Raw genomic sequence first — 19,246 nt, forward strand, 5'->3', positions numbered from 1 at the left:
GCTCAAGCCCCAAACGTCCATTCTCCTGCTCCTTGGATGCTGCCTGACCTGCTGCGCTTTCCCAGCAACACATTTTCAGGACTGTACAAACTACTCTGTAACCGGGAACGTTTCATACCTTGTCCTGTCAAGCCTAGTTATCCGTTTTTGTGATTTTAACACAACATGTGCATGATAAGGCTGTCACTCAGCCATGCACCAGGGTGGCTCTCTCCACCATTCCAGGGGGTCTTGACTTCCATGCAGGAGAAAGAAGCTTTGTCACTGAAGTTGTAAAGAAGCTTTGTTACTGAAATTGCCTTTCTAAATTCCCATTATAGCTGATTGCATAGAAATTCCCACACACAAATCATTGGGATTTGAGCCCATGTCTGCAGTACCAGCTCCGAGAGTCACCGAACTCGAAAAATTTGTTTCTCTGTCCACTCGGATTAGCTAAGTACATTTTCCAGCATTCTCTGTTGCGTGTTTCAGATCTGCAGTATTTTGCATTTACACACACTGCTTCCCTGGTTCGAGAGACTCAATCTCACTGGAAGCGAAATGTTAATTCTGTGGGTTGTTTTCTCCAGCAATTCCCGTTTCTGAGACTTCCCTCTCCACTCCGAATTGCAGGAGTAATAGAGTGGGACTGCGCATGAGCGGCTGCGGTGTTGCTTCGTGAGCATGCGCAGCTCTCGGGTGGAAGGGTGCGAACTGCGCATGCACGGAGGAGCTGTGGGGTCCGCATTCGGGAGACGGTGGTGGGTAAGAAAGTAATCAATCAATAACTTAGTCATTTTCAGTAAGGGCTACTTCGAGCCAAAACGGAATGAAAAGAAAAAGATAACACAGCCCCTCTGTGAACTCGTTCATAACGGGAAAATAAATGGCTGCTGGATTAGGGAGCATCTATAACTTCAGGGGAAATAGAGACCGGGGTCAGGGAGCGTCTGTAACTTCAGGGGAAATGGAGACCGGGGTCAGGGAGCGTGTGTAACTTCAGGGGAAATGGAGACCGGGGTCAGGGAACGTCTGTAACTTCAGGGGAAATGGAGACCGGGGTCAGGGAGCGTCTGTAACTTCAGGGGAAATGGAGACCGGGGTCAGGGAGCGTGTGTAACTTCAGGGGAAATGGAGACCGGGGTCAGGGAGCGTCTGTAACTTCAGGGGAAATGGAGCCGGGGCAGGGGGCATGTCTATAACTTCAGGGGAAATGGAGACCGGGGTCAGGGAGCGTCTGTAGTTTCAGGGGAAATGGAGACCGGGGTCAGGGAGCGTCTGTAGTTTCAGGGGAAATGGAGACCGGGGTCAGGGAGCGTCTGTAGTTTCAGGGGAAATGGAGACCGGGGTCAGGGAGCGCCTGTAACTTCGGGGAAATGGAGACCGGGGTCAGGGAGCGTGTGTAACTTCAGGGGAAATGGAGGCCGGGGTCAGGGAGCGTCTGGAACTTCAGGGGAAATGGAGACCGGGGTCAGGGAGCGTCTATAACTTCAGGGGAAATGGAGACCGGGGTCAGGGAGCGTCTGTAACTTCAGGGAAATGGAGACCGGGGTCAGGGAGCGTGTCTAACTTCAGGGGTAATGGAGACCGAGGTCAGGTAGCGTCTATAACTTCAGGGGAAATGGAGACCGGGGTCAGGGAGTGTGTGTAACTTCAGGGGAAATGGAGACCGGGGTCGGGGAGCGTCTGTAACTTCGGGGAAATGGAGACCGGGGTCAGGGAGCGTGTGTAACTTCAGGGGAAATCGAGGCCGGGGTCAGGGAGCGTCTGGAACTTCAGGGGAAATGGATACCGGGGTCAGGGAGCGTGTGTAACTTCAGGGGAAATGGAGACCGGGGTCAGGGAGCATCTGTAACTTCGGGGAAATGGAGTCCGGGGTCAGGAAGCGTGTGTAACTTCAGGGGAAATGGAGACCGGGGTCAGGGAGCGTCTGTAACTTCGGGGAAATAGAGACCGGGGTCAGGGAGCGTCTGTAACTTCAGGGGAAATGGAGTTCGGGGTCAGGGAGCGTCTATAACTTCAGGGGAAATGGAGACCGAGGTCAGGTAGCGTCTATAACTTCAGGGGAAATGGAGACCGGGGTCAGGGAGTGTGTGTAACTTCAGGGGAAATGGAGACCGGGGTCGGGGAGCATCTGTAACTTCGGGGAAATGGAGTCCGGGGTCAGGGAGCGTGTGTAACTTCGGGGAAATGGAGACCGGGGTCAGGGAGCGTGTGTAACTTCAGGGGAAATGCAGACCGGGGTCAGGGAGCATCTGTAACTTCAGGGGAAATGGAGACCGGGGTCAGGGAGCATCTGTAACTTCAAGGGAAATGGAGACCGGGGTCAGGGAGCGTGTGTAACTTCAGGGGAAATGGAGACCGGGGTCAGGGAGCGTTTGTAGTTTCAGGGGAAATGGAGACTGCGGTCAGGGAGCATCTGTAACTTCAGGGGAAATGGAGACCGGGGTCAGGGAGCGCGTGTAACTTCAGGGGAAATGGAGACCGGGGTCAGGGAGCATCTGTAACTTCAGGGGAAATGGAGACCGGGGTCAGGGAGCATCTGTAACTTCAGGGGAAATGGAGACCGGGGTCAGGGAGCGTGTGTAACTTCAGGGGAAATTGAGACCGGGGTCAGGGAGCATCTGTAACTTCAGGGGAAATGGAGACTGGGGTCAGGGAGCGTGTGTAACATCAGGGGAAACGGAGACCGGGGTCAGGGAGCGTCTGTCATTTCAGGGGAAACGGAGACCGGGGTCAGGGAGCGTCTGTAACTTCGGGGAAATGGAGACCGGGGTCAGGGAGCGTGTGTAACTTCAGGGGAAATGGAGACCTGGGTCAGGGAGCGTGTGTAATGTGAGGTGAAATGGAGGCTGGAGTTGGGGAGTGGCTGTAATTTCAGGGGAAATAGAGGCTGCAGTCAGAGAGCGTCTGTTCCTTCGAGAGAAATGGAGCCTGGGTTCCGGGAGCGTCTGTAGTTTCAGGGGAAATGGAGACCGGGGTCAGGGAGCGTGTGTAACTTCAGGGGAAATGGAGACCTGGGTCAGGGAGCGTGTGTAATGTGAGGTGAAATGGAGGCTGGAGTTGGGGAGTGGCTGTAATTTCAGGGGAAATAGAGGCTGCAGTCAGGGAGCGTCTGTTCCTTCGAGAGAAATGGAGCCTGGGTTCCGGGAGCATCTATAACTTCAGGGGAAAGGGAGACTGCGGTCAGGGAGTGTCTGTAATTTCAAGTGAAATGGAGGCTTGGGGTCAGGGAGCACGTATAATGTCTGGGGAAATGAAGCCTGGGGTCAGGGATCATCTGTAATTTGAGGGGAAATGGAGGCTGGGGTCAGAGAGCTTCTGTAAGATCAGGGGAAACTGAGCCTGCAATCAAGGAATGTATGTAACTTCAGGGGACTGGGTTCAGGGAGCATCTGTAACATCAAGGAAAATTGAGCCTGGTGTTAGGGCCCCTCCCTAATGTCAGGGAGTGTCTATAGCACGAGTGGAAATGGAGGCTCGGGTCAAGGAGTGACTGTAATTTGAAGGAATATGGAGACTAGGGTCAGGGAGCATCTGTAACTCCAGGGGAAACGGACGCTGGGTTCAAGTAGCGTCTGTTCCTTTAGGAGAAATGGAGACTGTGGTCAGGGAGCCTCTATTACTTCAGGGAAAATGGACCCTTGGGTGAGGGTGCATCTCTAACTTCAGGGAAAATGAAGACCGGGGTCAGGGTGCGTCGGTAACTTCAGTAAAATTGTATCTCGGTAAGGGAGCATGTGTAACATCAGAGGAAATTGAGGCTTTGGTCATGACGTGTCTGTAACTTCAGGACTTGAAATGCAGCGTGGGGTCAGGGAGTGTCTTTAACTTCAGGGGAAATGGAGCCTGGTGTCAGGGAGCGTCTGTAACTTCAGGTAAAACTGAGTCTGTAGTCTGTAACTGCAGGGAAAATGGATGTTGGGGGTCAGGGAGCGTCTTTTACATGAGGGGAAATGGCTGTTGAGGTCAGGGAGTGTCTGTAACGTCAGGGGAAATGATGACGTGTCAGGGAGCATCTGTTCCTGCAGCAGAAATTGAGACAGTATTCAGGGAGCATCTGTAACTACAGGGGAAATTGAGAATGGAGTCAGGGAACGTCGGTGACTTCAGGGGAAATGGAGCCTGGTGTCAGGGCTGTTTGTAATGTGTGGGGAAAAATAGACCTTGGGTCAGGGAGCATCTGTAACTTCAGGGGAAGTGGAGACTGGGATGAGGCAGCATCTGTAACTTGAGGGGAATTAACCTTCGGTCAGGAAGTGTGTGTAACTTCAGGGAAATAGGGCCTGTCTGTATGGTTGGAAAATTGTGCATGGTGTCAGGGTGTGTCTGCAACTTGAAGGAAAATAGAGATGAGATCAGGGAGCATCTGTAACTTCTGTGGGAATAGAGGCTGGGGTCCGGGAAAATCTGTTCCTTCAAGAGAAATGGAGCCTAGGGTCAGGGAACACCTGCAAATTCAGGGAAAATGGACGCTAGGGTCAGGGCACATCTGTAACTTGAGGGGAAATGGGGGCTGGGTCGGAGAATGTCTGTAACCTGAGGGGAAATGGAGGCTGGGTCAGGGAGTGTCTGTAACCTCAGGAGAAATGGAGGCCGTGGTCAGGGAGCATCTGTAACGTGAGTGGAAATGGAGACTGGGGTCAGGGAACATCTGTAACATCAGGGGAAATGAGTCCTGTGGTCAGGGAGTGTCTGTCACAACAGGGGAAATGGATGCTGGGTTCAGGGAGTGTCTCACTACAAGGGAGAGGGAGATTCTGGTCAGAGGAAATATAGTGAGTGAAAGCAAGATAAGAAAAAGTATGGTGACAGGCAGAACGATCAGGCTTAGCCATTCACTGACTGAAGCTGAACAGGTGACTCTGACAGGGTCTCCTGGTGTTCCTCTGGGAGCTTGGCCCTCTTTAGCATTGTGTGTGTCCATGCGGCCTCCCCTTGACCTTGACTGCAGTGCGGGTGACCAGCAGGATGAGGAACGGGCCTTTCCACCTAGGCTCCAATTTGCCCCAGTCCTAATTCTTAGGCTTGGCGCTTCTGTGAATGTAAACTTTGAAGAGTTTTCGTTAACTGATGCAGATATTTCCCACTTGTCCGCCATTGTTGTGGCAACAGTGTCATGTGTTGAGATGATTTTGATTCATGTATTAAACACACCTACTGTTAGAACATAGAACATAGAAGAATACAGCGCAGTACAGGCCCTTCGGCCCTCGATGTTGCGCCGATCCAAGCCCACCTAACCTACACTAGCCCATTATCCTCCATATGCCTATCCAATGCCCGCTTAAATGCCCATAATAGGGAGTGTCCACCACTGCTACTGGCAGGGCATTCCATGAACTCACGACTCGCTGAGTAAAGAACCTACCCCTAACGTCTGTCCTATACCTACCCCCCCTTAATTTAAAGCTATGCCCCCTTGTCATAGCTGACTCCATACGTGGAAAAAGATTCTCACTGTCGACCCTATCTAAACCCCTAATCATCTTGTATACCTCTATCAAGTCACCCCTAAACCTTCTTTTCTCCAATAAAAACAACCCCAAGTGCCTCAGCCTTTCCTCATAAGATCTTTCTACCATACCAGGCAACATCCTGGTAAACCTCCTCTGCACCCGTTCCAGTGCCTTCACATCCTTCCTATAGTATGGCGACCAAAACTGCACACAATACTCCAGATGTGGCCGCACCAGAGTCTTATACAATTGTCTGATAATATTGTCTTATTATCAGACAATATTCAGAACAATGTATTCAACGTAATTCTATAAAAGCAAGATATAGACAAGTAAAAATCCCATCAGGCAATGAAGTGGTTCAACAAACGCAGGAAATCTCTTTTACAGTATTTGTCTTTTTTTCTGAAATCAGACATGCTTCAGCTGTTTTCTCAGTTGCTCTCTGAAAATCTGGGTGCTACCAAATTTGTAATGGAGAATTGACTATTCTCTCACTGGCACAAGGGTGTACAGTAATGCATATAATCAACTAAAATAAGCAAAAAAGGAACACAACCTTGTCCAGCAGGGGTCACCCACATTTTGGCTTGAGTATCGAGGGGATTTCCTATTTGAGGCCATACTTTGTACTCTTCAGCAGGGGCTTTCTCTGTGATCTCTGTACCTTACCCAGGTCTGGCATACACATCCTTATATTGTCTCTTTTGCTAGGGAGTCAGTGGGACCAGAAGTTTGGGGTAAAAGGTTGCTTGCTTGGCAGCAGCATCTATCTGCTCATTCCTTTGGAGACTGTATCAGTTGTCTCAGCGTGAGCCGGACATCTTGATAACTGCCAGGTTTATTGGACAAAACAGCATAACTAATAGGTTGTCCCATGGAAGTTAAATCCTCCATGTTACCACAAGGCTCTGTAATCTTGGGTCACACCAAAAGCACCATGAGGGTCGGGGTATATTGGCTGATTTTCCATTTGCTAGGATGCAAGCATGTTGATCCTTGAATTAGATGCAAAGTAATGCTAAGGACACGCCTCTCTCCAGTGCCCATATTTCCCCAGTTAAAGCAAGGGCCCGCCATTTGTCTCTGGAGGATTTCGCTGTCTTGTTCCCAGTACCTTAGGTGTAAAAGTGGGGCCTGCCTGTCCCCACTTCCATGGTCCCCTCAGGAAAGGGTTGCTCAGTAATGCTTGCTGGGCGAGCATCTGAGATAGGTTCTGCCCCCAGTGGGTTGCCACATGGGGTTGTGAGGTCGCTGGACATATCCAGTCTTTACCTATAGCTTGCACTGTGGTTCAGTCCAGTTCGATCCAGTAGACAACCACCTCATCATGTGACTGGGAATTCTTGGACTAGTTCATATTGTTTGTCCAGATCATTTCAGCGACATCAGAAAGAATACATTGCAAAAGCATTGTGTTAAATAAAGGTGAGGGTCAGCATCTCGATTATTTTCATTTGTGGGCTGTATACCACTTCCGTCAGACAGATGGCCACTTATTTTAGTCCTATAACGCAAGCCATTTGTATTCACGTCACTCCCAGAATTTTGCTGCCTTTACATTTGTATTGTTCTTTGGACAAAATAAGCAAATTGGGCCTGTTTCTCCTTATGGTCATGGGCTTCTGTCATGAACAGTACTCTCATTTCAGATTGCCCCTGGTTTACAATGTCTCAGGCTGCTCACTCCCATCATGTCGGCTTGCAGCTGGTTACAAAATACTGGACTCCTCACCTTCAGAATAAGGGAAGGTTTATAATCAGGGGGTGTGCTGGGGACTATCAGAAGATGTTACAGGTTCAGAGAGTATCCTGGAATAAAATCCCGATTTCCTCCTCTCAAATAAGGTCAGTATGCCAGACATAGGCTTGGGATTCTGAGTAGAATGTAAGTTCTTTTATTTTACAGTGTTGTTGATTTAACTTTTTCTTTATATTTCTCAGTCTTAGTGGCCTTACCCTGTTTCTCCTGTTCCCTTTATTTTTCGTCTACATTCACACTCAGCTTTTAACTTCTCTCAGCTTTTGAGAGTTCTATCTGCTGTACATACCTCTATCCCCCGATCACATGTATAATTCCTCCAACTGACCAGTAAGGTATCTTTCCATTTCCTGTTGGATTGATCCTTCCATTCTTTAAGTCATAATAAATCAATGCAGCAATGCTTCAAATTAACTATGAGGCAATGACACAGATCCCTGACCACGTGTTGTGGTGTAAAACCAATCAATCCTGCAAATTAATTCTGATTTTGTGATTTGGGGCTAATACAATTGGTTATAAAAAATATTCACTGTTAACACGATTATCTATAATTGAGAGATGGAAACGCAACAAGTGACCAGGGCATTTTAAAAATAATCAATATAAACTGAAAATTCATTGATTCAAAATTCAATTATAAAATGTAAAATGTACACAGTTTCCGACTCTGAAATCCATTATAATTACCTGGTTGTAGTCCCTTAATTTAAATCCCAGATTAGGTTCTTAAGCAGTTCAGATCAGTTATTGCTCATTTACGATGTTGTAGGCTGTGAAATGACTACAGCTGCATTAATGCACAAATCTGCTAATGCACAAATAATGGCCTAAGTCCACCATGCAGATATTAACAATACTATCTTATGTGATTTTTCACGATGTAATGTTGAACTGAAATTTCAATTCTCAGTGAGGAAGGGAAATTGATATAGAATAAAGCTCTGACTGGGACTCCATAATTGCCAATGCGATGCAGCAGTCTTAAGTGGAAACAAACAAGTCCAAAGCAAAGAAAAACAAATTAATTTGGCTTGTATCATTTCCTGAAAACAATATTGTTGGTTTAGGATCCTTTCAGTTTTGCAACATTTAACTAAATTATATAAAGTTCGTGTAATTCCTCCACACAATGAACAAATGTTAAAGTCTGAGGTGATTTTCCTCAATGTTAGGTTTAGATTATTATTTTTAAAAATTGAGCAGACTCTTGCTAAGGCCAGGATTTACACTGCTACTGCTTTTCCTTCCTTTAGTCAATCTTTGGTTAGTCCAATGAGGTGACAGGGGTGAAATTGATCTTTGGCAGTAGCATCAAATTACGGGGGAATTTGAGAGCAGGTTTATGCTGGTGTCAAATTATAATGTCGTGTTCCTCTATATTAAACTGATTCAAATTTAAGTAAGAATCGCTTTCATGTAGGCATAAAATGTGACTAGTTAGGAATTGACAGGAGGGTTGTCATGGTCTGCAAGAAGAACTGGTGGGTTAATATTTCATGAATATTACCTTTTCTTAACAAAACTTGCATTTCATAATCCCTGATGATTCCTTAAATCCCTTAAAATAAATCGTTTTTTTAGTTCCCAAACACACACACACACACTCTCTCTCTCTCTGAGGACCCTGTTGAGTACTCACACTAGTATCTTGTGGCTGAGTAGGCAGAATTGTATCAGCATTTCTAACAGCATTTTTTTTTCTCTTCTGGGCAGCATTCCTCTCTTTGGATGCAACAAAAGCAACAGCTGCCCTCTATATTTCATCTCTCAAACAATATCGGCAAGTGACCTGGCAGAACCAAGGTATCCCCAATCTTCCTCTGGATTCAAACATATTTCCTGTGGCGGTTATGTGTTTTCCTCGTGACAGCAGACACTAGCTGCCCTGCATAGCGAATCAAGATTTACTTGTCCCTTTCTGCAGGGTGTTTGGAACTCACCGATCCCATCAAAATATCACCGGTCCGTTGCGCGAGTCTGTAAACTGGAAAAGAAAATGAACAAATCCACACAAAGACTAACGGGTGTGGGTGCAGCTGCCAATAACTCAAGGTCACCTTAATTTAGAAATTGTTCTTGCCGATTCCCTTCTTTCCTCAGCGTCTTTCTGTAGATCAGTCTGTCAGCTCAGCTGACTGTCTCTGGGAGTGTGTGCAACTCCAGGGAAATAGAGCCTGGGGTTCCCGAGCATCTGTAACTTCAAGGAAAACGAGGCCTGGGTTAGGGAGTGTGTGTAATCTCAGGGGAAATGGAGCCTGGGGTCAGGGAGCATCTGTAACTTCGGGAAAATCAAGCCTGGGGTTAGGCAGTATCTGTAACTTCAGGGGAAATAGAGGCTGGGGTCAGGGAGTGTCAGAACTTAAGGGAAATGGAGCCTAGTGTCAGGGACAGTTGTAACGTCAGGGAAAATGGAGCCTTGGGTCAGAGAGTTTCTATAACGTGAGGGGAAATGGAGATTGGGGTCAGAAAGTGTCTGTAACATCACAGGAAATGGTGGCTGGGGTCAGGGAGCATCTGTAATTTCTAGGGAAATGGAGACTGTGGTCAGGGCACGCCTGTGACTTCTGGGTTTGAAATAAAGCCTGGGGTTAGGGAGTGTCTGAGCCTTCAGGGGAATTGGAGCCTGTGGTTATGGAGGTGTGTAACTTCAGGGAAAGTGGGAGTGGGGTCAGGGAGCATCTGTTGCTTCAGGGGAAATGGAGCCTGGGGTCACGGAGCATCTGTAATGTGAGGGGAAATGGAGGCTGGGGTCAGGGCACATCTGTACCGTGAGGGGAAATGGAACCTGAGGTTAGGGCACATCTGTAATGTTAGGGGAAATGGAAGTTGGAGTCAGGGAGCATCAGTTGCTTCGGGCAAATGGAGCCTGGGGTCAGGGAGCATCTGTAGCTTCAGTGGAAATGGAGACTGTGGTCAGGGCATGTCTGTGACTTCTGGGTTTGAACTGAAGCCTGGGGTTAGGGAGCGTCATTGACTTCAGGGGAAAAAGAGCCTGTGGTCATGCAGTGCCTGTAACTTCAGGGAAAGTGGGAGTGGTGTCAGGGAGTGCCTGTAACTTCCAGGGAAATGGAGTCTGGAGTCAGGGAGTGTCTGTAACTTTAGGTGAATTGGGGATTTTGGTCAGGGAGCATCTGTGACGTCAGGGTTTTAAACAGAGCCTGCGGTCAGGGAGCGTCTTTAATGGCAGGGGAAAGGGAGGCTGGGTTCAGAGAGCGTCTCACTACAGACACGATGGAGACTGTGGTCAGGAAGCATCTGTAATGTCGTTGGAAATGGTGGCTGGGTTCCGGGAGCATCTATAACGTCAGGGGAAATGGTGGCTGAGGTCAGAGGGTGTTTGTAAGTTTAGGGGAAATGGGGACTTGTGTCGGGGAGCACTTGTACCTTCAGGGGGAATGGTGCCTAGTTTCAGGGAGCGTCTGTTCCATCAGGAGAAATACAGACTGCGGTCAAGGACCATCTGTACCTTCCGGGCAAATGGAGACTGGGGTCAAGGAGCATCTGTAACGTTTGGGGAAAAGGAGACTTGGGTCAAGAAATGTCTGCAACTTCAGGGGAAATTGAGGGTTGGTTCAGGGACTGTGTAACTGCAGGAGTTGAATTGGAGACTGGATGGCCTGTAAATTGAGAGGAAATGGAAACTGGGATCAGACGCATGTGTAACTTCTGGAGAAATGGAGGCTAGAGTCTGGGAGCATGTGTTAGTGCAATTCTTGAAACGGAGACTGGGGTCAGGGAGCATCTAACCTCGGGATACGGAGGCTGTGGTCAGCGTGTGTCTATAACTTCAGGAGAATTGGAGCGTGGGGTTAGGCAGCGTGTGACTTCAGGGAAACAGCCTGTGGTCAAGGAACGTCTGTAATGACAGGTGAAATGGAGGCTGCGTTCAGGGAGCGTCTGTATCCTCGGGAAATAGAAACTGGCATCAGACAGCATCTGTAACTTCAGAAGAAGTGGAAACTGGGGCAGGCAGCGTGTGTAACCTCGGGAACTGGAGGCTGGGGTCAAGGTCCTACTGTAACTTCAGGTGAAACGGAGGATGGGGTAGTGAACATCAGTAACTTCTGGGGAAATGGAGACTGCAGTCAGAGAGCATCTGTTCCTTAAGTAGAAATGGAGTCTGGGGTCAGGGAATGTCTGTAACATCAGGGAAAACAGAGGCTGGGGTCAGGGAGCATCTGTAACGTGAAGGGAAATGGAGCCTGGGGTCAGGGGGCATCTGTAACATGAGGGGAAATTGAGGCTGGGATCAGGCAGCATCTGTGACTTGAAGGAAAATGGTAGCTGGGATCTGTAACTTCAGGGGGGATAAAGTAGTGGTATCAGTGAACATCTGTAACTTCAGGGGAAATTGAGGCTGTGGTCCAGCAGCATCTGAAACCTCTGGGTTTGAAATAGAGCCTGCGGTTATGTTGCATCTGTGACTTCAGGGGAAATGGAGACTCTGGTCATGGAGCGTGTGTAACTTCAGGGAAATGGAGACTCGGGTCAGGGAGCGTCTGTGATGTCAGGGTTTTAAACAGAGCCTGTAGTCTGGGAGCATCTGTAATGACAGGGAAACGGAGGTTGGGTTCCTGGAGCGTCTGTAACTACAGGGGAGATGGAGACTGCGGTCAAGGAGAATCTGTAATGTCAGGGGAAATAGTGGCTGGGGTCAGAGAACGTCTGTAATGTGAGTGGAACTGGTAGCTGGAGTCAGAGAGCATCTGTTACTTGAGGGAAAATTGAGCCTGTCCTCATGGAACGCCCATAACGTGAGGGGAAATGGAGGCTGGAGTCAGGGAGCATCTCTAACCTCAGGGGAAATGGAGGCTGTGGTCAAGGAGCATCTGTAACTTCAGGGGAAACGGAGGCAGGGGTCGGGAAACATCTGTAACGTCAGGATAAATAGAGACTCTGGTCAGGGAGCTTCTGTACCTTCAGGGGAAATGGAGCCAGTTTCAGGGAACGTCTGTTCCTTCAGGAGAAATACAGACTGCGGTCAAGGAGCATCTGTACCTTCCTGGCAAATGTAGACTGGTGTCAGGGAGCATCTGTAACTACAGGGGAAATGGAGACCTAGGTCAGAGAGCGCCTGTTCCTTCAGAGAAAATGGAGCCTGGCATCGGGGAGGATCTGTAATTTCAGGGGAAGTGGAAACTGGGGCCAGGGAGCATTTGCGACTTCAGGCGCAATGGAGACTGTGATCAGGGAGCATCTGTGACTTAGGGTTTGAAATGGAGCCTGGGGTTAGGGAGCGTGTGTAACTTCAGGCAAACAGAGCCTGTGGTCAGGGAGTGTCTATAATACAAGGGAAATGGAGACTGTGGTCCAGGAGCATTTGTAAAATCAGGGAAAATGGGGCCTGACGTCAGAGAGCATCAGTACCAAGGCACAATGAAAAGTCTTGTGTTGCGAACAATACAGGCAGATCACATGGTTAAGTCGCATAGGTAAGTAAATAATATGTAAATAGTGGCAGAAACAAAAAACACAGGTACAGGCGAATGTTAGGAGTTTGAGAGTCCATTCAGAGTTCTAACAACAGGCGGGTAGAAACTGTTATGAAACCGGCTGATACGTGTGTTCAGGCTCCTGTATCCTCTCCCCGATGGTAGACGTTGTAGAAAACCATTGCCAGGGTGGGATGAATCTTTGAGAATGCTGGCAGCCTTTCCTTGACAGCGGTCCTGGTGGATGGATGCTATAGATGGGAGGTTGGCCTTTGTGATTATCCGGGCTAAGTTCACCACTCTCTGTAACCGTCTCCGATCTTGAATGGTACAGTTGCCATACCAGGCAGCGGTACATCCAAACTGAATGCTCTCGATGGTGCACTTATAAAAATTGGCGAGGGTATTTGCCGTCATGCCAAATTTCCTCAGCTGCCTGAGGGAAGAAGAGACGTTGTTGGGCCTTTGTAACCAATGCGTCCACATGAAGAGTCCAAGAAAGTTTGTTGTGGATGACTGCTCCCAAGAGCTTGACACTCTCCACTCATTCCACTGCTGTGTTGTTAATGTGTAGGAGGGCATGAGTAACATCCTGCTGAAAGTCAATAATTGGTTCCTTGGTTTTGCTGCATTGAGAGCTAGGTTATTCTCAGTGCACCATTTTTTCAGGTCTTCCACCTGCCATCTGTGGTCTGTTTCGTTGCCATCTGAGATTCGACTGACGATAATGGTGCCATCAGTGAACTTGTAAATGGCATTAGTGTGGTATCAGGCAACGCAGTCATGGGTATACAGTGAGTGCAGTAGGGTGCTGAGTATGCACCCCTGTGGTGGGGGTGGGGGGGTGGAGCTCCAGTGTTGAGTGTTACTCATTGGGGGAGGTTAATATGGAGACTGGTGTCAGGGTGCATCTGTAACTTCAGGGGAAATGGGGAACTGGGTTCAGGAGCATCTGTAATTAGTTTTTGAATGGAGACTGGGGTCAGGGAGTATCGAACCTCAATGGAAACGGGCATCTGGCAGTATCTGCAACTGAAGAAGAAATAAAAACTCTGGTCAGGGTGCATGTGTAACCTCGGGGAATGGAGGCTGTGGTCAGGGACCATCTATGACTTCAGGGGAAATGGAGGCTGGGGTCAGGGAGCATCTGTACCTTTTGGAAAAAAGTGGACTTGGGTCACCGAGCATCTGTTCCTCCAGGGAAAATGGTGACTTTGGTCAGGGGGCTTCTGTACCTTCTGGGGAAATGGAGCCTGATTTCAGGGAGTGTCTGTTCCTTCAGGAGAAATACAGACTGCGGTCAAGGAGCATCTGTACCTTCCGTGCACATGGAGACTGGTATCAGGGAGCGCTTGTACATTCAGGGCAAATGGAGACTGGTGTCAGGGAGTATCTGTACCTACAGGGGAAATGGAGACCTGGGTCGGAGACTGTCTGTTCCTTCAGGAGTCTGGCATTGGGAAGGATCTGTAACTTCAGGGGAAATGGAAACTGGGGTTGGGGAGCATTTGCGACTTAGGGTTTGAAATGTAGCCTGGGTTAGGGAGTGGCTGTAACTTCAGGGAAAGTGGGAATGTGGTCAGGGAGCATGCGTAATATCAGGAGAAATGGACACTTTGGTCAGGGAGCAACTGTAACTCCAGTGGAAATAAAGACTTGGTCAGGGAGCATCTGCAACTTTAGGGGAGAAAGGGAGTGGGGTCAGGGAGCATCTGTAACTTAAGGAGAAGTGGAGCCTGGGGTGAGGGAACGTCTGTAATACGATGGGGAATGGAGGCTGGGGTCAGGGAGCAGATGTACCTTCAGGAAAAAAGGAGACTGCAGTTAAGGAGCATTTGTAACTTCAGGGCAAATGGAGTCCGGAGTCAGGGAGCCTCTGTAACTGCAGGGGAAATAGAGACTGGGGCCCGGGAGTGCCTGTTTCTTCAGGAGAAATGGAGCCTGGCATCAGGGGAAATGGAAACTGGGATGAGGGAGCATCTGCAACTTCAGGGAAGTGGAGCCTGGGGTAGAGATGCATCTGTGATTTTACGATTTCAATTGGATCCTGGGTGAGGGAGCATCTCTAACTTCTGGGGAAATGGAGCCTGTGGTCAGGGAGCGTGTGTAACTTAAGGGAAAGTGGAAGTGGGGTCATGAGCGTTTGTCAGTTAAGGGGAAATGGAGTCTGCGCTCAGGGAACGTCTGTGACATGAGGTAAAATGGAACCTGGGGTCAGGGAGCGTCAGTAATACAAGGGAAATGGAGACTGTAGTCAAGGAGCATTTGTAAAATCAGGGAAAATGGGGCCTGACATCAGAGAGCGTCTGTAACTGAATTGAATTTATTGTCACGTGTACTAAGGCTCTGAAAAGCTTTGTGTTGCGAACAATACAGGCACATCACATAGTTAAGTAGCATAGAGAAGTAAATAATAGGTAAACAGTGGCAAAAACAAAAACACAGGTACAGGCGAATGTTAAGAGTTTGAGAGTCCATTCAGTATTCTAACAGGAGGGTAGAAACTTGTGAAACTGGTGCGTGTTCAGGCTTCTGTATCCTCTCCCCGATGGTAGACATTGTAGAAAACCATTGCCCAGGGTGGAATGGACCTTTGAGAATGCTGGCAGCCTTTCCTTGACAGTGGGCCTGGTAGATTGATTCTATAAATGGGCGGTTGACCTTTGTGATTGTCCAGGCTGATTTCACCACTCTCTGCTACTGTCTCCGATCTTGAATGGTACAGTTGCCATAACAGGCAGTGATTAATCCAGACAAAATGCTCTCGATGGCACACCTATAAAAGTTGGCGAGGGTATTCGCCGTCATGCCAAATTTCCTCAGCTGTCTGAGGGAAGAAGAGACGTTGTTGGGTCTTTATAACCAGTGCGTCCACATGAATGGTCCAAGAACGTTTGTTGTGGATGACCGCTCCCAGGAGCTTGACGCTGTCTACTCGTAAATGTGTAGGAGGGCATGAGTAACATCCTGCCAAAAGACAATAATGGTTCTTGGTTTTGCCGGCATTCAGAGCTAGGTTATTCTCAGTGCACCATTTTTCCATCTGCCATCTGTAGTCTGTTTTGTTGCCATCTGAGATTCGACTGACTTTGGTATCATCAGCGAACATGTAAATGGCATTAGTCTGGTATTTGGCAATGCAGTCATGGGTACACAGTGAGTACAGTAGGGGGCTGAGTACACACCCCTGGGGGGGCTCCAATGTGAGTGTTACTCATTGTGGGGGTTGGGGGGGTGGGGGGGGCGGTGAATATGGAGGCTGGCGTCTGGGTGGGTCTGTAACTTCAGGGCAAATGGAGACTGGGGTCAAGGAGCGCTTGTACGTTCAGGGCAAAAGGAGACTGCAGTCATGGAGCGTCTGTAAATATAGGGGAAATGGAGACCTGGATCAGAGTGTGTCTGTTCCTTCAGGGGAAATGGAGCTTGGCGTCGAGGAGGATCTGTAACTTCAGGAGAAATGGAGACTGTGGTCAGGGAGCTTCTGTGACTTAGGGTTTGGAATGGAGCCTGGAGTTAGGGAGTGAGTGTAACTTCACGGGAAAGTGGGAGTGTATGTAACTTCAGGGGCATTGGGGAACATCTGTACGTTCAGGGGAAATGGAGGCTGGGTTCAGGGTGCATCTGTAACTACAGGGGAAATGATGCCTGGGGTCAGGGATCATCTGTAACATTAGGGGAAATGGTGGCTGGGGTCCGGGAATGTCTGGTCCTTCAGGGGAAATGGACTCTGACATCGGGGAGCAGCTGTACCTTCGGGGTAGATGGAGACTGCGGTCAGTGAGAATCTGTAACTTCAGGGGAAATGGACACTGTGGTCAGGGAGTGTTTTAATTCCAGTGGGAACAAAGACTTGGTCAGGGAGCATCTGCAACTTTAGGGGAGAAAGGGAGTGGGGTCAAGGAGCATCTGTTCCTTCTGGAGAAATGGAGCATGGGGTCAGGAAATGTTTGTAACTTCAGGGGAAATGGAAATTAGGGTTAGATAGTCCCTGTAACTTCAGGACAAGTGGAACATGGCGTGAGGGAGTATCTGTAATACGATGGGGAATGGAGGCTGGGGTCAGGGAGCAGATGTACCTTCAGGAAAAAAGGAGACTGCAGTTAAGGAGCATTTGTAACTTCAGGGCAAATGGAGTCCGGAGTCAGGGAGCCTCTGTAACTGCAGGGGAAATAGAGACTGGGGCCCGGGGGTGCCTGTTACTTCAGGAGAAATGGAGCCTGGCTTCAGGGGAAATGGAAACTGGGATGAGGGAGCATCTGCAACTTCAGGGGAAGTGGAGCCTGGGGTAAAGGTGCATCTGTGATTTTACGATTTCAATTGGATCCTGGGTGAGGGAGCATCTCTAACCTCTGGGGAAATGGAGCCTGTGGTCAGGGAGCATGTGTAACTAAAGGGAAAGTGGGAGTGGGGTCAGGGAGCGTTTGTCAGTTAAGGAGAAATGGAGTCTGCGCTCAGGGAACGTCTGTGAAATCAGGTAAAATGGAACCTGGGGTCAGTGAGCGTCAGTAATACAAGGGAAATGGATACTGTGGTCAAGGAGCATTTGTAAAGTCAGGAAAAAATGGCGCCTGGCGTCAGAGAGCGTCTGTAACTGAATTGAATTTGTCACGTGTATCAAAGCATAGTGAAAAACTTTGTCTTCCGAGCAATACAGGCAGACCACATAGTTAAGTAGCATAGATAAGTAAATAATAGGGAACAGTGGTAAAAACAAAAACACAGGTACAGGCGAATGTTAAGAGTTTGTGAATCTCTTCAGTATCCCAAGAACCGGACGGTAGAAACTGTTATGAAACCGGCTGGTGCATGTGTTCAGGCTTCTGTACCTTCTCTCCGATAGCAGAGGTTAGAGAAAACCATTGCCAGGGTGGGATGGGTCTTTGAGAATGCTGGCAGCCTCTCCTTGACAGCGGGCCTAGTAGATGGATGTTATAGTTGGGAAGTTGGTCTTTGTGATTTTTCGGGCCAAGTTCACCACTGTCTGAAACCATCTCTGATCTTGAATGGTACGGTTGCTATATCAGGCAGTGATACATGCAGAAAGAATGCTCTCGATGGCACACCAATAAAAGTTGGCAAGGATATTCGCCATCTTGCCAAATTTCCTCAGCTGCCTGAGGAAGAAGAGACATTGTTGGGCCTTTGTAATCAGTTCGTCCACATGAGTCCAAGAAAGTTTGTTGTGGGTGACCGCTCCCAGGAGCTTGACACTCTCCACTCGTTCCACCGCTGTGTTGTTAATGTGTAGGAGGGCATGAGTAACATCCTGCTGAAAGTCAATAATTGGTTCCTTGGTTTTGCTGCATTGAGAGCGAGGTTATTCTCAGTGCACCATTTTTTCAGGTCTTCCACCTGCCATCTGTGGTCTGTTTTCTCGCCATCTGAGATTCAACTGACGATAATGGTACCATCAGTGAACTTGTAAATGGCATTAGTGTGGTATTTGGCAACGCAGTCATGGGTATACAGTGAGTATAGTAGGGGGCAGAGTATGCACCCCTGGGGGGGGCTCCAGTGTTGAGTGTTAGTCAATGGGGGGAAATAAGGAGGCTGGCGTCAGGTGCGTCTGTAACTTCAGGGAATTGGAGACTTGGTTCAAGGAGCATCTGTAACTGCAGTTTTGAATGGAGGCTGAGGTCAGGGAGCATCTGTAACCTCAGTGGAAATGGAAACGGGCATCTGGCAGCATCTATAATTTAAGAAGAAATGGAAATTGGGATCAGGGTGTGCGTGTAACCTCAGTGGAAATAGAGGCTGGGGTCAGGAAGTGACTGTATCTGCAGAGGAAATGGAGATTGGGGTCAGCGAGCATCTGTAATTTCAGGGGAGATAGAGACTGTGGTCAGCGAGCGTCTGTGATATTAAGATTTGAAATGGAGCCTGGGGTCAGGGAATGTCTGTAATTACAGTGGAAATGGAGGCTTGGTTCAGGGAGCATCTGTAACAGCAGGTTTTGAAATGATGACTGGGATCAGGGAACATGTGTAACATCAGTGGAAATGGAGGCTGGGGTCAGGGAGCGACTGGAACTTCAGGAGAAATGGAGACGGAGGTCAGGGAGTATCTGTAATTTCACAGGAAATGGAGACCGGGGTCGGAGAGCTTCTGTAACATGAGGGCAAGTGAAGACTGGGGTAATGGAGCATGTATGACTTCAGGGGAAATGGAGGCTTGGGTCAGGGAGCGACTGGAACTTCAGGGGAAATGGAGGCTGAGGTCAGCAAACATCTGTTCTTCTAGGGGAAATGCAGACTGCGATCAGGGAGCAAGTGATCCTTCAGGGCATATGGAGACTAGGATCAGGGAGTGCCTGTAACTTTAGGGCAAATGGAGACTGGGGTCAGGGAGTGTCTGTAACTACAGAGAATTGGTGCCTGAGGGGCATCTGTCATTTCGGGGAGAACAGAGCCTGTTTTGAATTAGAACATAGAACATAGAAGAATACAGCGCAGTACAGGCCCTTTGGCCCTCGATGTTGCGCCGATCCAAGCCCACCTAACCTAAACTAACCCACTATCCTCCATATACCTAACCAATGCCCGCTTAAATGCCCATAAAGAGGGAAAGTCCACCACTGCTACTGGCAGGGCATCCCATGAACTTACGAC

At 48.6% G+C, this 19,246-nt stretch overlaps 1 protein-coding gene across 1 annotated transcript in view; it reads left to right on the top strand.

Annotated features, from left to right (window-relative positions):
• The first annotated feature begins 654 nt into the window (after window positions 1-654).
• Window positions 655-19,246, top strand: part of LOC122552144 (probable G-protein coupled receptor 139) — a 70,410-nt gene continuing 51,818 nt past the window's right edge. The window contains exon 1 of the mRNA XM_043694640.1: window positions 655-747. The gene's annotated coding sequence lies outside the window, so the exon portion shown is untranslated. The remainder of the gene's footprint in view (window positions 748-19,246) is intronic.

This window comes from Chiloscyllium plagiosum, chromosome 8 (genome assembly GCF_004010195.1).
Source record: "Chiloscyllium plagiosum isolate BGI_BamShark_2017 chromosome 8, ASM401019v2, whole genome shotgun sequence".
Classification (NCBI taxonomy): domain Eukaryota; kingdom Metazoa; phylum Chordata; class Chondrichthyes; order Orectolobiformes; family Hemiscylliidae; genus Chiloscyllium; species Chiloscyllium plagiosum.